Source organism: Schistocerca piceifrons, unplaced genomic scaffold, assembly GCF_021461385.2.
Source record: "Schistocerca piceifrons isolate TAMUIC-IGC-003096 unplaced genomic scaffold, iqSchPice1.1 HiC_scaffold_651, whole genome shotgun sequence".
Lineage (NCBI taxonomy): Eukaryota > Metazoa > Arthropoda > Insecta > Orthoptera > Acrididae > Schistocerca > Schistocerca piceifrons.
In genome coordinates, this window is record NW_025728896.1 from 101,432 (window position 1) to 120,465 (window position 19,034).

Consider the following 19,034-nt stretch of genomic DNA (forward strand, 5'->3'; position numbering starts at 1 on the left):
AACTGTGGTCAACAAAGCTGGAGGACTGCAAGACATTGCCACGGGGGCTGAATGCAGCTAACCACACTGCTTAGTGTCCTAACAGCGGAGACAGGTTCAAAAAAAAAAAAAAAAAAAAAAAAAAAATGGGTATAATTCCTGCTTAGGGTGCAGGAGGTCCCGGGTTCAAATCCCGGACGAGCCCTCGCGTTTTGTGCAAACTGATCGCACGTCAGTGGCTGAGTCAGCGCAAAAAGCTCGCCGTCAATATCAAACGAATTTCTTATTCGACGTGAGCAATTGACACTCTGGTCCGACGCGTGAAGGCGATTACGAAGGTTTCGGGTACAGGTGGTAGCAGATGCAATTTCCCAATCTAAAAACGAAAAAAAATTAAAAAAAAAAAAAAAAAAAAGGGGGTATGATTCCTGCTTTGGGTGCAGGAGGTCCCGGGTTCAAATCCCGGACGAGCCCTGCCATTTTGACCGTGCTGAAGAGTAGGTGGAACTCAGCCCCGGTTGCAGCTCCTCAATGAAGAGTAGACGCCTGTTATAGCACGTGGATATAACAAGAATGCGGCACCAGTAAAGTACGTAGGTGGAATTCGGTAGAAAAGCAGACGGTAATTTTGCATGCAACGGAAAACAAGGTTGTCTTTGCGGGATATGTGCACCGTGAGTGGAGATTCAGCTTAATTGTGCGACAGTCTACCCTCATCTTACTAGCGACGGCAACAACCAAGGGGTGGCATGTAAGATTGAGCGTGGCTAAGAGTTTCTCATTATTAGTTAGCATCACACTTTGACAGAGCTGTGACAAGGCGAGTAGGGTGAGCTCAGGAAAGCCAGTAGCAAGCGCACTTGAAGTAGCCCTGAAGAACCGGATTATAAATTTTGCCAGCCATAATGGAGCTAGGGGCGTTCTCAGTTACCAAATACCGGTGCAATAAGAGAGCAACAGTATTTGACCGTAAAATGACGCCCTATCCGTCTAGCATACGACATTGCTTGTCTCTGCATACGCGGACGTCAGGTCATCTCGGAAATGAAATCCGAAATATAGATTAAAATTGTTGTGTTCCCGCCCGGGATCGAACCGGGGACCTTCTGCGTGTAAAGCAGACGTGATAACCGCTACACCACGGAAACGACGGTTCTTTTCATGTACCACCCGGAGACTCGTAATAGCAACAGTTTGTCTTCTGTGTTAGCAAGGGCATCGGCTACGAGCTCCCTCCGATTCGTGAAGTTCCTGTAGTAAAAGACGTCGATGGAAACAATCCAACCGCGACAGACAGGGAGAACGCTGGCTGAGCTGCAGCCCTACATGGTGAGACCATCAAAGGTGGCGTCATTCACATGCAGTGCGTTTTCGGAACGAATAGGCTCGTTGGTCTAGGGGTATGATTCCTGCTTCGGGTGCAGGAGGTCCCGGGTTCAAATCCCGGACGAGCCCTTGCGTTTTGTACAACGGTGCGGTAACAAATCGCATGGCGGCGGCTGTTTCGCGCATTTCCAGGCCTCCAAGTCAGCGCTAAAATCCGACAACCAGTTCTGAAACCGTTTCATGTTTCATTTGAGCCATGTGCACCCTGCTGATGGAACGTTTGAAGTTGATTTAAATGGTCACAGTAGAGATCGTAGCAAGTGTCTTGCTGAGTGCGACGAAAACGGGTTTCCGCCCGCAATCGAGCCGGGGACCTTCTGCGTGTTAGGCACGGCGCCTGGGCTCGGCGGCAGCTGCTGCTCTTTCCTTCCTTACGAGATACCGTCGATTCGCGCAGTCGTTATTGCAAAAGATGTCACCAAAGGCAATCGCTTCGTTAGCGGCACGGTGCCTGGGCTCGGCGGCAGCTCTACATGGAGGCACCAGCAGCCCAGCCAGGCCGCCGCCGGCACCGGCGCGCCACAGCCCAAGGAGTCGGCGGCCGCCCTGCAATGCCCCTGCCGTTGCATATTCCACCCGCCTCATATCCTCCCCATGTCTGACTCACTACCCCAAATGACACTGCAGTGGACGTGCTTATTACTATCGCTTTTGGAAGAACCAAGGCGCAGTATTCTAGTGTCGAACCGGTACTGCAAATTGGGATTAAGCAAAAATTTATTGTGTGGTCGAGCGACAGCTTCGGCTCGCTCTTCCTACATGATCGCTTCTTGTGCGGAATAATTCCTAGCTCGCCGATGGCTTCAGAGTTGGTCTTCTCGAAGTTTTGCTTTCGCACTGCATTCCGCAATCTTTTCGTTATGAGTTGTGTGCTTCGGTTTCCCGACTTTCTTGTGTTTAGTGCGTTTGGCTTCTCTTAACCCTTAGCCACCGCTTGCCGAAATTTCCACACTATCATCTGTCGATCTGCAGAGCTCGATGAAGGCATCGCGGCCGTTCCTGAGCTCGTGGAACGGTCGAATCTGTAGTTGTTTCCAGATCTCTCCCACACAACGGCCTCCCAGAAGCTTGGATTACAGAAGTACGCCACTACTCCCAGCCGGAGATTCACGATTGAAAGCAGAATGACATGAGCTACACGCAGCTCCGATTTTTTTTTTGTGTCTGACCTACTTTGAAAGACTTTGTAGTCGATTTACTTACTACTATCGCTGTTGGAAACCAGGTGATAACCGCACAGTATTCTAGAGACGATGAGGTAATGAAAATTTAGAATAAGTAAAACAGTATCAAAAGAAGTTGTGTGGTGGAGCAGCACATGCAATTCACGCTTCCTAGATATTCGTTACTGCATAGAATAATTCTTTTGTCTGCGGCGTCTTCAGTATCCGTCTTCTGGAAATTTTGCTTGCAGTATATTGTGCAATCTTTTCGTTATGAGTTGGTGCTTGGTTTCCCGATGTTCTTTTGTTTAGTGCATTCGCCTTCTCTTAACCCTGAGAAACCACATACCGAAACTGAGGCACTGCCGGCTGTTCATAAGCAGTGCTCGATGCAGTTATTTCGCTTTTTATTCGTTGCCTTTAATATTCTTCTCATCAGTGGTGAGTGCTGCCTGCAGAAAGCGTTTATCTTGCGAATTCACGTGAAAGTTTGTGTTCCCTGTGAGGCGCACTACTTGGGATTAACTTGACTGCTCCAGCCAGGTGGCTCGTTGGTCTAGGGGTATGATTCCTGCTTTGGGTGCAGGAGGTCCCGGGTTCAAATCCCGGACGAGCCCTAGCGTTTTGTGCAAACTGATCGCACGTCAGTGGCTGAGTCAGCGCAAAAAGCTCGCCGTCAATATCAAATGAACTTCTTATTCGATGTGAGCAATTGACACTCTGGTCCGACGCGTTAAAAAAAAAAAAAAAAAAAAAAAAAAAGTGGCTGGGGTACCTGGCTCTCACCCAGGAGGCCGGGGTTCGATTCCCGGTACCGGAAATGCGCATTTTGTTGCTCCTCTTATGCGACTTGGCCCGACTTAGCTCGACTGACGCTACGCTGACGCTTGCAGAAAACTACGTTAAGTACGATTCGTGGTAACAAGTGACGGCGAGAGCGATGCGACACCTGTCCACCTCTTATCGAGGCACCTAACTGTGGTCAACAAAGCTGGAGGACTGCAAGACATTGCCACGGGGGCTGAATGCAGCTAACCACACTGCTTAGTGTCCTAACAGCGGAGACAGGTTCAAAAAAAAAAAAAAAAAAAAAAAAAAAATGGGTATAATTCCTGCTTAGGGTGCAGGAGGTCCCGGGTTCAAATCCCGGACGAGCCCTCGCGTTTTGTGCAAACTGATCGCACGTCAGTGGCTGAGTCAGCGCAAAAAGCTCGCCGTCAATATCAAACGAATTTCTTATTCGACGTGAGCAATTGACACTCTGGTCCGACGCGTGAAGGCGATTACGAAGGTTTCGGGTACAGGTGGTAGCAGATGCAATTTCCCAATCTAAAAACGAAAAAAAATTAAAAAAAAAAAAAAAAAAAAGGGGGTATGATTCCTGCTTTGGGTGCAGGAGGTCCCGGGTTCAAATCCCGGACGAGCCCTGCCATTTTGACCGTGCTGAAGAGTAGGTGGAACTCAGCCCCGGTTGCAGCTCCTCAATGAAGAGTAGACGCCTGTTATAGCACGTGGATATAACAAGAATGCGGCACCAGTAAAGTACGTAGGTGGAATTCGGTAGAAAAGCAGACGGTAATTTTGCATGCAACGGAAAACAAGGTTGTCTTTGCGGGATATGTGCACCGTGAGTGGAGATTCAGCTTAATTGTGCGACAGTCTACCCTCATCTTACTAGCGACGGCAACAACCAAGGGGTGGCATGTAAGATTGAGCGTGGCTAAGAGTTTCTCATTATTAGTTAGCATCACACTTTGACAGAGCTGTGACAAGGCGAGTAGGGTGAGCTCAGGAAAGCCAGTAGCAAGCGCACTTGAAGTAGCCCTGAAGAACCGGATTATAAATTTTGCCAGCCATAATGGAGCTAGGGGCGTTCTCAGTTACCAAATACCGGTGCAATAAGAGAGCAACAGTATTTGACCGTAAAATGACGCCCTATCCGTCTAGCATACGACATTGCTTGTCTCTGCATACGCGGACGTCAGGTCATCTCGGAAATGAAATCCGAAATATAGATTAAAATTGTTGTGTTCCCGCCCGGGATCGAACCGGGGACCTTCTGCGTGTAAAGCAGACGTGATAACCGCTACACCACGGAAACGACGGTTCTTTTCATGTACCACCCGGAGACTCGTAATAGCAACAGTTTGTCTTCTGTGTTAGCAAGGGCATCGGCTACGAGCTCCCTCCGATTCGTGAAGTTCCTGTAGTAAAAGACGTCGATGGAAACAATCCAACCGCGACAGACAGGGAGAACGCTGGCTGAGCTGCAGCCCTACATGGTGAGACCATCAAAGGTGGCGTCATTCACATGCAGTGCGTTTTCGGAACGAATAGGCTCGTTGGTCTAGGGGTATGATTCCTGCTTCGGGTGCAGGAGGTCCCGGGTTCAAATCCCGGACGAGCCCTTGCGTTTTGTACAACGGTGCGGTAACAAATCGCATGGCGGCGGCTGTTTCGCGCATTTCCAGGCCTCCAAGTCAGCGCTAAAATCCGACAACCAGTTCTGAAACCGTTTCATGTTTCATTTGAGCCATGTGCACCCTGCTGATGGAACGTTTGAAGTTGATTTAAATGGTCACAGTAGAGATCGTAGCAAGTGTCTTGCTGAGTGCGACGAAAACGGGTTTCCGCCCGCAATCGAGCCGGGGACCTTCTGCGTGTTAGGCACGGCGCCTGGGCTCGGCGGCAGCTGCTGCTCTTTCCTTCCTTACGAGATACCGTCGATTCGCGCAGTCGTTATTGCAAAAGATGTCACCAAAGGCAATCGCTTCGTTAGCGGCACGGTGCCTGGGCTCGGCGGCAGCTCTACATGGAGGCACCAGCAGCCCAGCCAGGCCGCCGCCGGCACCGGCGCGCCACAGCCCAAGGAGTCGGCGGCCGCCCTGCAATGCCCCTGCCGTTGCATATTCCACCCGCCTCATATCCTCCCCATGTCTGACTCACTACCCCAAATGACACTGCAGTGGACGTGCTTATTACTATCGCTTTTGGAAGAACCAAGGCGCAGTATTCTAGTGTCGAACCGGTACTGCAAATTGGGATTAAGCAAAAATTTATTGTGTGGTCGAGCGACAGCTTCGGCTCGCTCTTCCTACATGATCGCTTCTTGTGCGGAATAATTCCTAGCTCGCCGATGGCTTCAGAGTTGGTCTTCTCGAAGTTTTGCTTTCGCACTGCATTCCGCAATCTTTTCGTTATGAGTTGTGTGCTTCGGTTTCCCGACTTTCTTGTGTTTAGTGCGTTTGGCTTCTCTTAACCCTTAGCCACCGCTTGCCGAAATTTCCACACTATCATCTGTCGATCTGCAGAGCTCGATGAAGGCATCGCGGCCGTTCCTGAGCTCGTGGAACGGTCGAATCTGTAGTTGTTTCCAGATCTCTCCCACACAACGGCCTCCCAGAAGCTTGGATTACAGAAGTACGCCACTACTCCCAGCCGGAGATTCACGATTGAAAGCAGAATGACATGAGCTACACGCAGCTCCGATTTTTTTTTTGTGTCTGACCTACTTTGAAAGACTTTGTAGTCGATTTACTTACTACTATCGCTGTTGGAAACCAGGTGATAACCGCACAGTATTCTAGAGACGATGAGGTAATGAAAATTTAGAATAAGTAAAACAGTATCAAAAGAAGTTGTGTGGTGGAGCAGCACATGCAATTCACGCTTCCTAGATATTCGTTACTGCATAGAATAATTCTTTTGTCTGCGGCGTCTTCAGTATCCGTCTTCTGGAAATTTTGCTTGCAGTATATTGTGCAATCTTTTCGTTATGAGTTGGTGCTTGGTTTCCCGATGTTCTTTTGTTTAGTGCATTCGCCTTCTCTTAACCCTGAGAAACCACATACCGAAACTGAGGCACTGCCGGCTGTTCATAAGCAGTGCTCGATGCAGTTATTTCGCTTTTTATTCGTTGCCTTTAATATTCTTCTCATCAGTGGTGAGTGCTGCCTGCAGAAAGCGTTTATCTTGCGAATTCACGTGAAAGTTTGTGTTCCCTGTGAGGCGCACTACTTGGGATTAACTTGACTGCTCCAGCCAGGTGGCTCGTTGGTCTAGGGGTATGATTCCTGCTTTGGGTGCAGGAGGTCCCGGGTTCAAATCCCGGACGAGCCCTAGCGTTTTGTGCAAACTGATCGCACGTCAGTGGCTGAGTCAGCGCAAAAAGCTCGCCGTCAATATCAAATGAACTTCTTATTCGATGTGAGCAATTGACACTCTGGTCCGACGCGTTAAAAAAAAAAAAAAAAAAAAAAAAAAGTGGCTGGGGTACCTGGCTCTCACCCAGGAGGCCGGGGTTCGATTCCCGGTACCGGAAATGCGCATTTTGTTGCTCCTCTTATGCGACTTGGCCCGACTTAGCTCGACTGACGCTACGCTGACGCTTGCAGAAAACTACGTTAAGTACGATTCGTGGTAACAAGTGACGGCGAGAGCGATGCGACACCTGTCCACCTCTTATCGAGGCACCTAACTGTGGTCAACAAAGCTGGAGGACTGCAAGACATTGCCACGGGGGCTGAATGCAGCTAACCACACTGCTTAGTGTCCTAACAGCGGAGACAGGTTCAAAAAAAAAAAAAAAAAAAAAAAAAATGGGTATAATTCCTGCTTAGGGTGCAGGAGGTCCCGGGTTCAAATCCCGGACGAGCCCTCGCGTTTTGTGCAAACTGATCGCACGTCAGTGGCTGAGTCAGCGCAAAAAGCTCGCCGTCAATATCAAACGAATTTCTTATTCGACGTGAGCAATTGACACTCTGGTCCGACGCGTGAAGGCGATTACGAAGGTTTCGGGTACAGGTGGTAGCAGATGCAATTTCCCAATCTAAAAACGAAAAAAAATTAAAAAAAAAAAAAAAAAAAGGGGGTATGATTCCTGCTTTGGGTGCAGGAGGTCCCGGGTTCAAATCCCGGACGAGCCCTGCCATTTTGACCGTGCTGAAGAGTAGGTGGAACTCAGCCCCGGTTGCAGCTCCTCAATGAAGAGTAGACGCCTGTTATAGCACGTGGATATAACAAGAATGCGGCACCAGTAAAGTACGTAGGTGGAATTCGGTAGAAAAGCAGACGGTAATTTTGCATGCAACGGAAAACAAGGTTGTCTTTGCGGGATATGTGCACCGTGAGTGGAGATTCAGCTTAATTGTGCGACAGTCTACCCTCATCTTACTAGCGACGGCAACAACCAAGGGGTGGCATGTAAGATTGAGCGTGGCTAAGAGTTTCTCATTATTAGTTAGCATCACACTTTGACAGAGCTGTGACAAGGCGAGTAGGGTGAGCTCAGGAAAGCCAGTAGCAAGCGCACTTGAAGTAGCCCTGAAGAACCGGATTATAAATTTTGCCAGCCATAATGGAGCTAGGGGCGTTCTCAGTTACCAAATACCGGTGCAATAAGAGAGCAACAGTATTTGACCGTAAAATGACGCCCTATCCGTCTAGCATACGACATTGCTTGTCTCTGCATACGCGGACGTCAGGTCATCTCGGAAATGAAATCCGAAATATAGATTAAAATTGTTGTGTTCCCGCCCGGGATCGAACCGGGGACCTTCTGCGTGTAAAGCAGACGTGATAACCGCTACACCACGGAAACGACGGTTCTTTTCATGTACCACCCGGAGACTCGTAATAGCAACAGTTTGTCTTCTGTGTTAGCAAGGGCATCGGCTACGAGCTCCCTCCGATTCGTGAAGTTCCTGTAGTAAAAGACGTCGATGGAAACAATCCAACCGCGACAGACAGGGAGAACGCTGGCTGAGCTGCAGCCCTACATGGTGAGACCATCAAAGGTGGCGTCATTCACATGCAGTGCGTTTTCGGAACGAATAGGCTCGTTGGTCTAGGGGTATGATTCCTGCTTCGGGTGCAGGAGGTCCCGGGTTCAAATCCCGGACGAGCCCTTGCGTTTTGTACAACGGTGCGGTAACAAATCGCATGGCGGCGGCTGTTTCGCGCATTTCCAGGCCTCCAAGTCAGCGCTAAAATCCGACAACCAGTTCTGAAACCGTTTCATGTTTCATTTGAGCCATGTGCACCCTGCTGATGGAACGTTTGAAGTTGATTTAAATGGTCACAGTAGAGATCGTAGCAAGTGTCTTGCTGAGTGCGACGAAAACGGGTTTCCGCCCGCAATCGAGCCGGGGACCTTCTGCGTGTTAGGCACGGCGCCTGGGCTCGGCGGCAGCTGCTGCTCTTTCCTTCCTTACGAGATACCGTCGATTCGCGCAGTCGTTATTGCAAAAGATGTCACCAAAGGCAATCGCTTCGTTAGCGGCACGGTGCCTGGGCTCGGCGGCAGCTCTACATGGAGGCACCAGCAGCCCAGCCAGGCCGCCGCCGGCACCGGCGCGCCACAGCCCAAGGAGTCGGCGGCCGCCCTGCAATGCCCCTGCCGTTGCATATTCCACCCGCCTCATATCCTCCCCATGTCTGACTCACTACCCCAAATGACACTGCAGTGGACGTGCTTATTACTATCGCTTTTGGAAGAACCAAGGCGCAGTATTCTAGTGTCGAACCGGTACTGCAAATTGGGATTAAGCAAAAATTTATTGTGTGGTCGAGCGACAGCTTCGGCTCGCTCTTCCTACATGATCGCTTCTTGTGCGGAATAATTCCTAGCTCGCCGATGGCTTCAGAGTTGGTCTTCTCGAAGTTTTGCTTTCGCACTGCATTCCGCAATCTTTTCGTTATGAGTTGTGTGCTTCGGTTTCCCGACTTTCTTGTGTTTAGTGCGTTTGGCTTCTCTTAACCCTTAGCCACCGCTTGCCGAAATTTCCACACTATCATCTGTCGATCTGCAGAGCTCGATGAAGGCATCGCGGCCGTTCCTGAGCTCGTGGAACGGTCGAATCTGTAGTTGTTTCCAGATCTCTCCCACACAACGGCCTCCCAGAAGCTTGGATTACAGAAGTACGCCACTACTCCCAGCCGGAGATTCACGATTGAAAGCAGAATGACATGAGCTACACGCAGCTCCGATTTTTTTTTTGTGTCTGACCTACTTTGAAAGACTTTGTAGTCGATTTACTTACTACTATCGCTGTTGGAAACCAGGTGATAACCGCACAGTATTCTAGAGACGATGAGGTAATGAAAATTTAGAATAAGTAAAACAGTATCAAAAGAAGTTGTGTGGTGGAGCAGCACATGCAATTCACGCTTCCTAGATATTCGTTACTGCATAGAATAATTCTTTTGTCTGCGGCGTCTTCAGTATCCGTCTTCTGGAAATTTTGCTTGCAGTATATTGTGCAATCTTTTCGTTATGAGTTGGTGCTTGGTTTCCCGATGTTCTTTTGTTTAGTGCATTCGCCTTCTCTTAACCCTGAGAAACCACATACCGAAACTGAGGCACTGCCGGCTGTTCATAAGCAGTGCTCGATGCAGTTATTTCGCTTTTTATTCGTTGCCTTTAATATTCTTCTCATCAGTGGTGAGTGCTGCCTGCAGAAAGCGTTTATCTTGCGAATTCACGTGAAAGTTTGTGTTCCCTGTGAGGCGCACTACTTGGGATTAACTTGACTGCTCCAGCCAGGTGGCTCGTTGGTCTAGGGGTATGATTCCTGCTTTGGGTGCAGGAGGTCCCGGGTTCAAATCCCGGACGAGCCCTAGCGTTTTGTGCAAACTGATCGCACGTCAGTGGCTGAGTCAGCGCAAAAAGCTCGCCGTCAATATCAAATGAACTTCTTATTCGATGTGAGCAATTGACACTCTGGTCCGACGCGTTAAAAAAAATAAAATAAAAAAAAAAAAAAGTGGCTGGGGTACCTGGCTCTCACCCAGGAGGCCGGGGTTCGATTCCCGGTACCGGAAATGCGCATTTTGTTGCTCCTCTTATGCGACTTGGCCCGACTTAGCTCGACTGACGCTACGCTGACGCTTGCAGAAAACTACGTTAAGTACGATTCGTGGTAACAAGTGACGGCGAGAGCGATGCGACACCTGTCCACCTCTTATCGAGGCACCTAACTGTGGTCAACAAAGCTGGAGGACTGCAAGACATTGCCACGGGGGCTGAATGCAGCTAACCACACTGCTTAGTGTCCTAACAGCGGAGACAGGTTCAAAAAAAAAAAAAAAAAAAAAAAAAAATGGGTATAATTCCTGCTTAGGGTGCAGGAGGTCCCGGGTTCAAATCCCGGACGAGCCCTCGCGTTTTGTGCAAACTGATCGCACGTCAGTGGCTGAGTCAGCGCAAAAAGCTCGCCGTCAATATCAAACGAATTTCTTATTCGACGTGAGCAATTGACACTCTGGTCCGACGCGTGAAGGCGATTACGAAGGTTTCGGGTACAGGTGGTAGCAGATGCAATTTCCCAATCTAAAAACGAAAAAAAATTAAAAAAAAAAAAAAAAAAAGGGGGTATGATTCCTGCTTTGGGTGCAGGAGGTCCCGGGTTCAAATCCCGGACGAGCCCTGCCATTTTGACCGTGCTGAAGAGTAGGTGGAACTCAGCCCCGGTTGCAGCTCCTCAATGAAGAGTAGACGCCTGTTATAGCACGTGGATATAACAAGAATGCGGCACCAGTAAAGTACGTAGGTGGAATTCGGTAGAAAAGCAGACGGTAATTTTGCATGCAACGGAAAACAAGGTTGTCTTTGCGGGATATGTGCACCGTGAGTGGAGATTCAGCTTAATTGTGCGACAGTCTACCCTCATCTTACTAGCGACGGCAACAACCAAGGGGTGGCATGTAAGATTGAGCGTGGCTAAGAGTTTCTCATTATTAGTTAGCATCACACTTTGACAGAGCTGTGACAAGGCGAGTAGGGTGAGCTCAGGAAAGCCAGTAGCAAGCGCACTTGAAGTAGCCCTGAAGAACCGGATTATAAATTTTGCCAGCCATAATGGAGCTAGGGGCGTTCTCAGTTACCAAATACCGGTGCAATAAGAGAGCAACAGTATTTGACCGTAAAATGACGCCCTATCCGTCTAGCATACGACATTGCTTGTCTCTGCATACGCGGACGTCAGGTCATCTCGGAAATGAAATCCGAAATATAGATTAAAATTGTTGTGTTCCCGCCCGGGATCGAACCGGGGACCTTCTGCGTGTAAAGCAGACGTGATAACCGCTACACCACGGAAACGACGGTTCTTTTCATGTACCACCCGGAGACTCGTAATAGCAACAGTTTGTCTTCTGTGTTAGCAAGGGCATCGGCTACGAGCTCCCTCCGATTCGTGAAGTTCCTGTAGTAAAAGACGTCGATGGAAACAATCCAACCGCGACAGACAGGGAGAACGCTGGCTGAGCTGCAGCCCTACATGGTGAGACCATCAAAGGTGGCGTCATTCACATGCAGTGCGTTTTCGGAACGAATAGGCTCGTTGGTCTAGGGGTATGATTCCTGCTTCGGGTGCAGGAGGTCCCGGGTTCAAATCCCGGACGAGCCCTTGCGTTTTGTACAACGGTGCGGTAACAAATCGCATGGCGGCGGCTGTTTCGCGCATTTCCAGGCCTCCAAGTCAGCGCTAAAATCCGACAACCAGTTCTGAAACCGTTTCATGTTTCATTTGAGCCATGTGCACCCTGCTGATGGAACGTTTGAAGTTGATTTAAATGGTCACAGTAGAGATCGTAGCAAGTGTCTTGCTGAGTGCGACGAAAACGGGTTTCCGCCCGCAATCGAGCCGGGGACCTTCTGCGTGTTAGGCACGGCGCCTGGGCTCGGCGGCAGCTGCTGCTCTTTCCTTCCTTACGAGATACCGTCGATTCGCGCAGTCGTTATTGCAAAAGATGTCACCAAAGGCAATCGCTTCGTTAGCGGCACGGTGCCTGGGCTCGGCGGCAGCTCTACATGGAGGCACCAGCAGCCCAGCCAGGCCGCCGCCGGCACCGGCGCGCCACAGCCCAAGGAGTCGGCGGCCGCCCTGCAATGCCCCTGCCGTTGCATATTCCACCCGCCTCATATCCTCCCCATGTCTGACTCACTACCCCAAATGACACTGCAGTGGACGTGCTTATTACTATCGCTTTTGGAAGAACCAAGGCGCAGTATTCTAGTGTCGAACCGGTACTGCAAATTGGGATTAAGCAAAAATTTATTGTGTGGTCGAGCGACAGCTTCGGCTCGCTCTTCCTACATGATCGCTTCTTGTGCGGAATAATTCCTAGCTCGCCGATGGCTTCAGAGTTGGTCTTCTCGAAGTTTTGCTTTCGCACTGCATTCCGCAATCTTTTCGTTATGAGTTGTGTGCTTCGGTTTCCCGACTTTCTTGTGTTTAGTGCGTTTGGCTTCTCTTAACCCTTAGCCACCGCTTGCCGAAATTTCCACACTATCATCTGTCGATCTGCAGAGCTCGATGAAGGCATCGCGGCCGTTCCTGAGCTCGTGGAACGGTCGAATCTGTAGTTGTTTCCAGATCTCTCCCACACAACGGCCTCCCAGAAGCTTGGATTACAGAAGTACGCCACTACTCCCAGCCGGAGATTCACGATTGAAAGCAGAATGACATGAGCTACACGCAGCTCCGATTTTTTTTTTGTGTCTGACCTACTTTGAAAGACTTTGTAGTCGATTTACTTACTACTATCGCTGTTGGAAACCAGGTGATAACCGCACAGTATTCTAGAGACGATGAGGTAATGAAAATTTAGAATAAGTAAAACAGTATCAAAAGAAGTTGTGTGGTGGAGCAGCACATGCAATTCACGCTTCCTAGATATTCGTTACTGCATAGAATAATTCTTTTGTCTGCGGCGTCTTCAGTATCCGTCTTCTGGAAATTTTGCTTGCAGTATATTGTGCAATCTTTTCGTTATGAGTTGGTGCTTGGTTTCCCGATGTTCTTTTGTTTAGTGCATTCGCCTTCTCTTAACCCTGAGAAACCACATACCGAAACTGAGGCACTGCCGGCTGTTCATAAGCAGTGCTCGATGCAGTTATTTCGCTTTTTATTCGTTGCCTTTAATATTCTTCTCATCAGTGGTGAGTGCTGCCTGCAGAAAGCGTTTATCTTGCGAATTCACGTGAAAGTTTGTGTTCCCTGTGAGGCGCACTACTTGGGATTAACTTGACTGCTCCAGCCAGGTGGCTCGTTGGTCTAGGGGTATGATTCCTGCTTTGGGTGCAGGAGGTCCCGGGTTCAAATCCCGGACGAGCCCTAGCGTTTTGTGCAAACTGATCGCACGTCAGTGGCTGAGTCAGCGCAAAAAGCTCGCCGTCAATATCAAATGAACTTCTTATTCGATGTGAGCAATTGACACTCTGGTCCGACGCGTTAAAAAAAATAAAATAAAAAAAAAAAAAGTGGCTGGGGTACCTGGCTCTCACCCAGGAGGCCGGGGTTCGATTCCCGGTACCGGAAATGCGCATTTTGTTGCTCCTCTTATGCGACTTGGCCCGACTTAGCTCGACTGACGCTACGCTGACGCTTGCAGAAAACTACGTTAAGTACGATTCGTGGTAACAAGTGACGGCGAGAGCGATGCGACACCTGTCCACCTCTTATCGAGGCACCTAACTGTGGTCAACAAAGCTGGAGGACTGCAAGACATTGCCACGGGGGCTGAATGCAGCTAACCACACTGCTTAGTGTCCTAACAGCGGAGACAGGTTCAAAAAAAAAAAAAAAAAAAAAAAATGGGTATAATTCCTGCTTAGGGTGCAGGAGGTCCCGGGTTCAAATCCCGGACGAGCCCTCGCGTTTTGTGCAAACTGATCGCACGTCAGTGGCTGAGTCAGCGCAAAAAGCTCGCCGTCAATATCAAACGAATTTCTTATTCGACGTGAGCAATTGACACTCTGGTCCGACGCGTGAAGGCGATTACGAAGGTTTCGGGTACAGGTGGTAGCAGATGCAATTTCCCAATCTAAAAACGAAAAAAAATTAAAAAAAAAAAAAAAAAAAAAAGGGGGTATGATTCCTGCTTTGGGTGCAGGAGGTCCCGGGTTCAAATCCCGGACGAGCCCTGCCATTTTGACCGTGCTGAAGAGTAGGTGGAACTCAGCCCCGGTTGCAGCTCCTCAATGAAGAGTAGACGCCTGTTATAGCACGTGGATATAACAAGAATGCGGCACCAGTAAAGTACGTAGGTGGAATTCGGTAGAAAAGCAGACGGTAATTTTGCATGCAACGGAAAACAAGGTTGTCTTTGCGGGATATGTGCACCGTGAGTGGAGATTCAGCTTAATTGTGCGACAGTCTACCCTCATCTTACTAGCGACGGCAACAACCAAGGGGTGGCATGTAAGATTGAGCGTGGCTAAGAGTTTCTCATTATTAGTTAGCATCACACTTTGACAGAGCTGTGACAAGGCGAGTAGGGTGAGCTCAGGAAAGCCAGTAGCAAGCGCACTTGAAGTAGCCCTGAAGAACCGGATTATAAATTTTGCCAGCCATAATGGAGCTAGGGGCGTTCTCAGTTACCAAATACCGGTGCAATAAGAGAGCAACAGTATTTGACCGTAAAATGACGCCCTATCCGTCTAGCATACGACATTGCTTGTCTCTGCATACGCGGACGTCAGGTCATCTCGGAAATGAAATCCGAAATATAGATTAAAATTGTTGTGTTCCCGCCCGGGATCGAACCGGGGACCTTCTGCGTGTAAAGCAGACGTGATAACCGCTACACCACGGAAACGACGGTTCTTTTCATGTACCACCCGGAGACTCGTAATAGCAACAGTTTGTCTTCTGTGTTAGCAAGGGCATCGGCTACGAGCTCCCTCCGATTCGTGAAGTTCCTGTAGTAAAAGACGTCGATGGAAACAATCCAACCGCGACAGACAGGGAGAACGCTGGCTGAGCTGCAGCCCTACATGGTGAGACCATCAAAGGTGGCGTCATTCACATGCAGTGCGTTTTCGGAACGAATAGGCTCGTTGGTCTAGGGGTATGATTCCTGCTTCGGGTGCAGGAGGTCCCGGGTTCAAATCCCGGACGAGCCCTTGCGTTTTGTACAACGGTGCGGTAACAAATCGCATGGCGGCGGCTGTTTCGCGCATTTCCAGGCCTCCAAGTCAGCGCTAAAATCCGACAACCAGTTCTGAAACCGTTTCATGTTTCATTTGAGCCATGTGCACCCTGCTGATGGAACGTTTGAAGTTGATTTAAATGGTCACAGTAGAGATCGTAGCAAGTGTCTTGCTGAGTGCGACGAAAACGGGTTTCCGCCCGCAATCGAGCCGGGGACCTTCTGCGTGTTAGGCACGGCGCCTGGGCTCGGCGGCAGCTGCTGCTCTTTCCTTCCTTACGAGATACCGTCGATTCGCGCAGTCGTTATTGCAAAAGATGTCACCAAAGGCAATCGCTTCGTTAGCGGCACGGTGCCTGGGCTCGGCGGCAGCTCTACATGGAGGCACCAGCAGCCCAGCCAGGCCGCCGCCGGCACCGGCGCGCCACAGCCCAAGGAGTCGGCGGCCGCCCTGCAATGCCCCTGCCGTTGCATATTCCACCCGCCTCATATCCTCCCCATGTCTGACTCACTACCCCAAATGACACTGCAGTGGACGTGCTTATTACTATCGCTTTTGGAAGAACCAAGGCGCAGTATTCTAGTGTCGAACCGGTACTGCAAATTGGGATTAAGCAAAAATTTATTGTGTGGTCGAGCGACAGCTTCGGCTCGCTCTTCCTACATGATCGCTTCTTGTGCGGAATAATTCCTAGCTCGCCGATGGCTTCAGAGTTGGTCTTCTCGAAGTTTTGCTTTCGCACTGCATTCCGCAATCTTTTCGTTATGAGTTGTGTGCTTCGGTTTCCCGACTTTCTTGTGTTTAGTGCGTTTGGCTTCTCTTAACCCTTAGCCACCGCTTGCCGAAATTTCCACACTATCATCTGTCGATCTGCAGAGCTCGATGAAGGCATCGCGGCCGTTCCTGAGCTCGTGGAACGGTCGAATCTGTAGTTGTTTCCAGATCTCTCCCACACAACGGCCTCCCAGAAGCTTGGATTACAGAAGTACGCCACTACTCCCAGCCGGAGATTCACGATTGAAAGCAGAATGACATGAGCTACACGCAGCTCCGATTTTTTTTTTGTGTCTGACCTACTTTGAAAGACTTTGTAGTCGATTTACTTACTACTATCGCTGTTGGAAACCAGGTGATAACCGCACAGTATTCTAGAGACGATGAGGTAATGAAAATTTAGAATAAGTAAAACAGTATCAAAAGAAGTTGTGTGGTGGAGCAGCACATGCAATTCACGCTTCCTAGATATTCGTTACTGCATAGAATAATTCTTTTGTCTGCGGCGTCTTCAGTATCCGTCTTCTGGAAATTTTGCTTGCAGTATATTGTGCAATCTTTTCGTTATGAGTTGGTGCTTGGTTTCCCGATGTTCTTTTGTTTAGTGCATTCGCCTTCTCTTAACCCTGAGAAACCACATACCGAAACTGAGGCACTGCCGGCTGTTCATAAGCAGTGCTCGATGCAGTTATTTCGCTTTTTATTCGTTGCCTTTAATATTCTTCTCATCAGTGGTGAGTGCTGCCTGCAGAAAGCGTTTATCTTGCGAATTCACGTGAAAGTTTGTGTTCCCTGTGAGGCGCACTACTTGGGATTAACTTGACTGCTCCAGCCAGGTGGCTCGTTGGTCTAGGGGTATGATTCCTGCTTTGGGTGCAGGAGGTCCCGGGTTCAAATCCGGACGAGCCCTAGCGTTTTGTGCAAACTGATCGCACGTCAGTGGCTGAGTCAGCGCAAAAAGCTCGCCGTCAATATCAAATGAACTTCTTATTCGATGTGAGCAATTGACACTCTGGTCCGACGCGTTAAAAAAAATAAAATAAAAAAAAAAAAAAGTGGCTGGGGTACCTGGCTCTCACCCAGGAGGCCGGGGTTCGATTCCCGGTACCGGAAATGCGCATTTTGTTGCTCCTCTTATGCGACTTGGCCCGACTTAGCTCGACTGACGCTACGCTGACGCTTGCAGAAAACTACGTAAGTACGATTCGTGGTAACAAGTGACGGCGAGAGCGATGCGACACCTGTCCACCTCTTATCGAGGCACCTAACTGTGGTCAACAAAGCTGGAGGACTGCAAGACATTGCCACGGGGGCTGAATGCAGCTAACCACACTGCTTAGTGTCCTAACAGCGGAGACAGGTTCAAAAAAAAAAAAAAAAAAAAAAAAATGGTATAATTCCTGCTTAGGGTGCAGGAGGTCCCGGGTTCAAATCCCGGACGAGCCCTCGCGTTTTGTGCAAACTGATCGCACGTCAGTGGCTGAGTCAGCGCAAAAAGCTCGCCGTCAATATCAAACGAATTTCTTATTCGACGTGAGCAATTGACACTCTGGTCCGACGCGTGAAGGCGATTACGAAGGTTTCGGGTACAGGTGGTAGCAGATGCAATTTCCCAATCTAAAAACGAAAAAAAATTAAAAAAAAAAAAAAAAAAAAAAAGGGGGTATGATTCCTGCTTTGGGTGCAGGAGGTCCCGGGTTCAAATCCCGGACGAGCCCTGCCATTTTGACCGTGCTGAAGAGTAGGTGGAACTCAGCCCCGGTTGCAGCTCCTCAATGAAGAGTAGACGCCTGTTATAGCACGTGGATATAACAAGAATGCGGCACCAGTAAAGTACGTAGGTGGAATTCGGTAGAAAAGCAGACGGTAATTTTGCATGCAACGGAAAACAAGGTTGTCTTTGCGGGATATGTGCACCGTGAGTGGAGATTCAGCTTAATTGTGCGACAGTCTACCCTCATCTTACTAGCGACGGCAACAACCAAGGGGTGGCATGTAAGATTGAGCGTGGCTAAGAGTTTCTCATTATTAGTTAGCATCACACTTTGACAGAGCTGTGACAAGGCGAGTAGGGTGAGCTCAGGAAAGCCAGTAGCAAGCGCACTTGAAGTAGCCCTGAAGAACCGGATTATAATTTTGCCAGCCATAATGGAGCTAGGGGCGTTCTCAGTTACCAAATACCGGTGCAATAAGAGAGCAACAGTATTTGACCGTAAAATGACGCCCTATCCGTCTAGCATACGACATTGCTTGTCTCTGCATACGCGGACGTCAGGTCATCTCGGAAATGAAATCCGAAATATAGATTAAAATTGTTGTGTTCCCGCCCGGGATCGAACCGGGGACCTTCTGCGTGTAAAGCAGACGTGATAACCGCTACACCACGGAAACGACGGTTCTTTTCATGTACCACCGGAGACTCGTAATAGCAACAGTTTGTCTTCTGTGTTAGCAAGGGCATCGGCTACGAGCTCCCTCCGATTCGTGAAGTTCCTGTAGTAAAAGACGTCGATGGAAACAATCCAACCGCGACAGACAGGGAGAACGCTGGCTGAGCTGCAGCCCTACATGGTGAGACCATCAAAGGTGGCGTCATTCACATGCAGTGCGTTTTCGGAACGAATAGGCTCGTTGGTCTAGGGGTATGATTCCTGCTTCGGGTGCAGGAGTCCCGGGTTCAAATCCCGGACGAGCCCTTGCGTTTTGTACAACGGTGCGGTAACAAATCGCATGGCGGCGGCTGTTTCGCGCATTTCCAGGCCTCCAAGTCAGCGCTAAAATCCGACAACCAGTTCTGA

General features: G+C 49.3%; 16 non-coding genes across 16 annotated transcripts; 10 read left to right on the forward strand and 6 right to left on the reverse strand.

Moving 5' to 3' along the window:
* Positions 1-1,054: 1,054 nt before the first annotated feature.
* Trnav-uac lies at positions 1,055-1,127 on the reverse strand. Its single transcript has one exon. It is a non-coding gene; the product is annotated as a tRNA-Val (tRNA).
* Positions 1,128-1,362: 235 nt separating this feature from the next.
* Trnap-cgg lies at positions 1,363-1,434 on the forward strand. The gene has a single exon. It is a non-coding gene; the product is annotated as a tRNA-Pro (tRNA).
* A 1,639-nt stretch (positions 1,435-3,073) lies between these two features.
* Positions 3,074-3,145, forward strand: Trnap-ugg. The gene has a single exon. It is a non-coding gene; the product is annotated as a tRNA-Pro (tRNA).
* A 1,411-nt stretch (positions 3,146-4,556) lies between these two features.
* On the reverse strand, positions 4,557-4,629 carry Trnav-uac. Its single transcript has one exon. It is a non-coding gene; the product is annotated as a tRNA-Val (tRNA).
* A 235-nt stretch (positions 4,630-4,864) lies between these two features.
* On the forward strand, positions 4,865-4,936 carry Trnap-cgg. Its single transcript has one exon. It is a non-coding gene; the product is annotated as a tRNA-Pro (tRNA).
* Positions 4,937-6,575: 1,639 nt separating this feature from the next.
* Positions 6,576-6,647, forward strand: Trnap-ugg. Its single transcript has one exon. It is a non-coding gene; the product is annotated as a tRNA-Pro (tRNA).
* Positions 6,648-8,054: 1,407 nt separating this feature from the next.
* Trnav-uac lies at positions 8,055-8,127 on the reverse strand. The gene has a single exon. It is a non-coding gene; the product is annotated as a tRNA-Val (tRNA).
* Positions 8,128-8,362: 235 nt separating this feature from the next.
* Positions 8,363-8,434, forward strand: Trnap-cgg. The gene has a single exon. It is a non-coding gene; the product is annotated as a tRNA-Pro (tRNA).
* A 1,639-nt stretch (positions 8,435-10,073) lies between these two features.
* Trnap-ugg lies at positions 10,074-10,145 on the forward strand. Its single transcript has one exon. It is a non-coding gene; the product is annotated as a tRNA-Pro (tRNA).
* Positions 10,146-11,555: 1,410 nt separating this feature from the next.
* On the reverse strand, positions 11,556-11,628 carry Trnav-uac. The gene has a single exon. It is a non-coding gene; the product is annotated as a tRNA-Val (tRNA).
* Positions 11,629-11,863: 235 nt separating this feature from the next.
* Trnap-cgg lies at positions 11,864-11,935 on the forward strand. Its single transcript has one exon. It is a non-coding gene; the product is annotated as a tRNA-Pro (tRNA).
* Positions 11,936-13,574: 1,639 nt separating this feature from the next.
* Positions 13,575-13,646, forward strand: Trnap-ugg. The gene has a single exon. It is a non-coding gene; the product is annotated as a tRNA-Pro (tRNA).
* A 1,409-nt stretch (positions 13,647-15,055) lies between these two features.
* Positions 15,056-15,128, reverse strand: Trnav-uac. Its single transcript has one exon. It is a non-coding gene; the product is annotated as a tRNA-Val (tRNA).
* A 235-nt stretch (positions 15,129-15,363) lies between these two features.
* Trnap-cgg lies at positions 15,364-15,435 on the forward strand. Its single transcript has one exon. It is a non-coding gene; the product is annotated as a tRNA-Pro (tRNA).
* Positions 15,436-18,554: 3,119 nt separating this feature from the next.
* Positions 18,555-18,627, reverse strand: Trnav-uac. The gene has a single exon. It is a non-coding gene; the product is annotated as a tRNA-Val (tRNA).
* A 234-nt stretch (positions 18,628-18,861) lies between these two features.
* Positions 18,862-18,932, forward strand: Trnap-cgg. The gene has a single exon. It is a non-coding gene; the product is annotated as a tRNA-Pro (tRNA).
* The last annotated feature ends 102 nt before the right edge of the window (positions 18,933-19,034 follow it).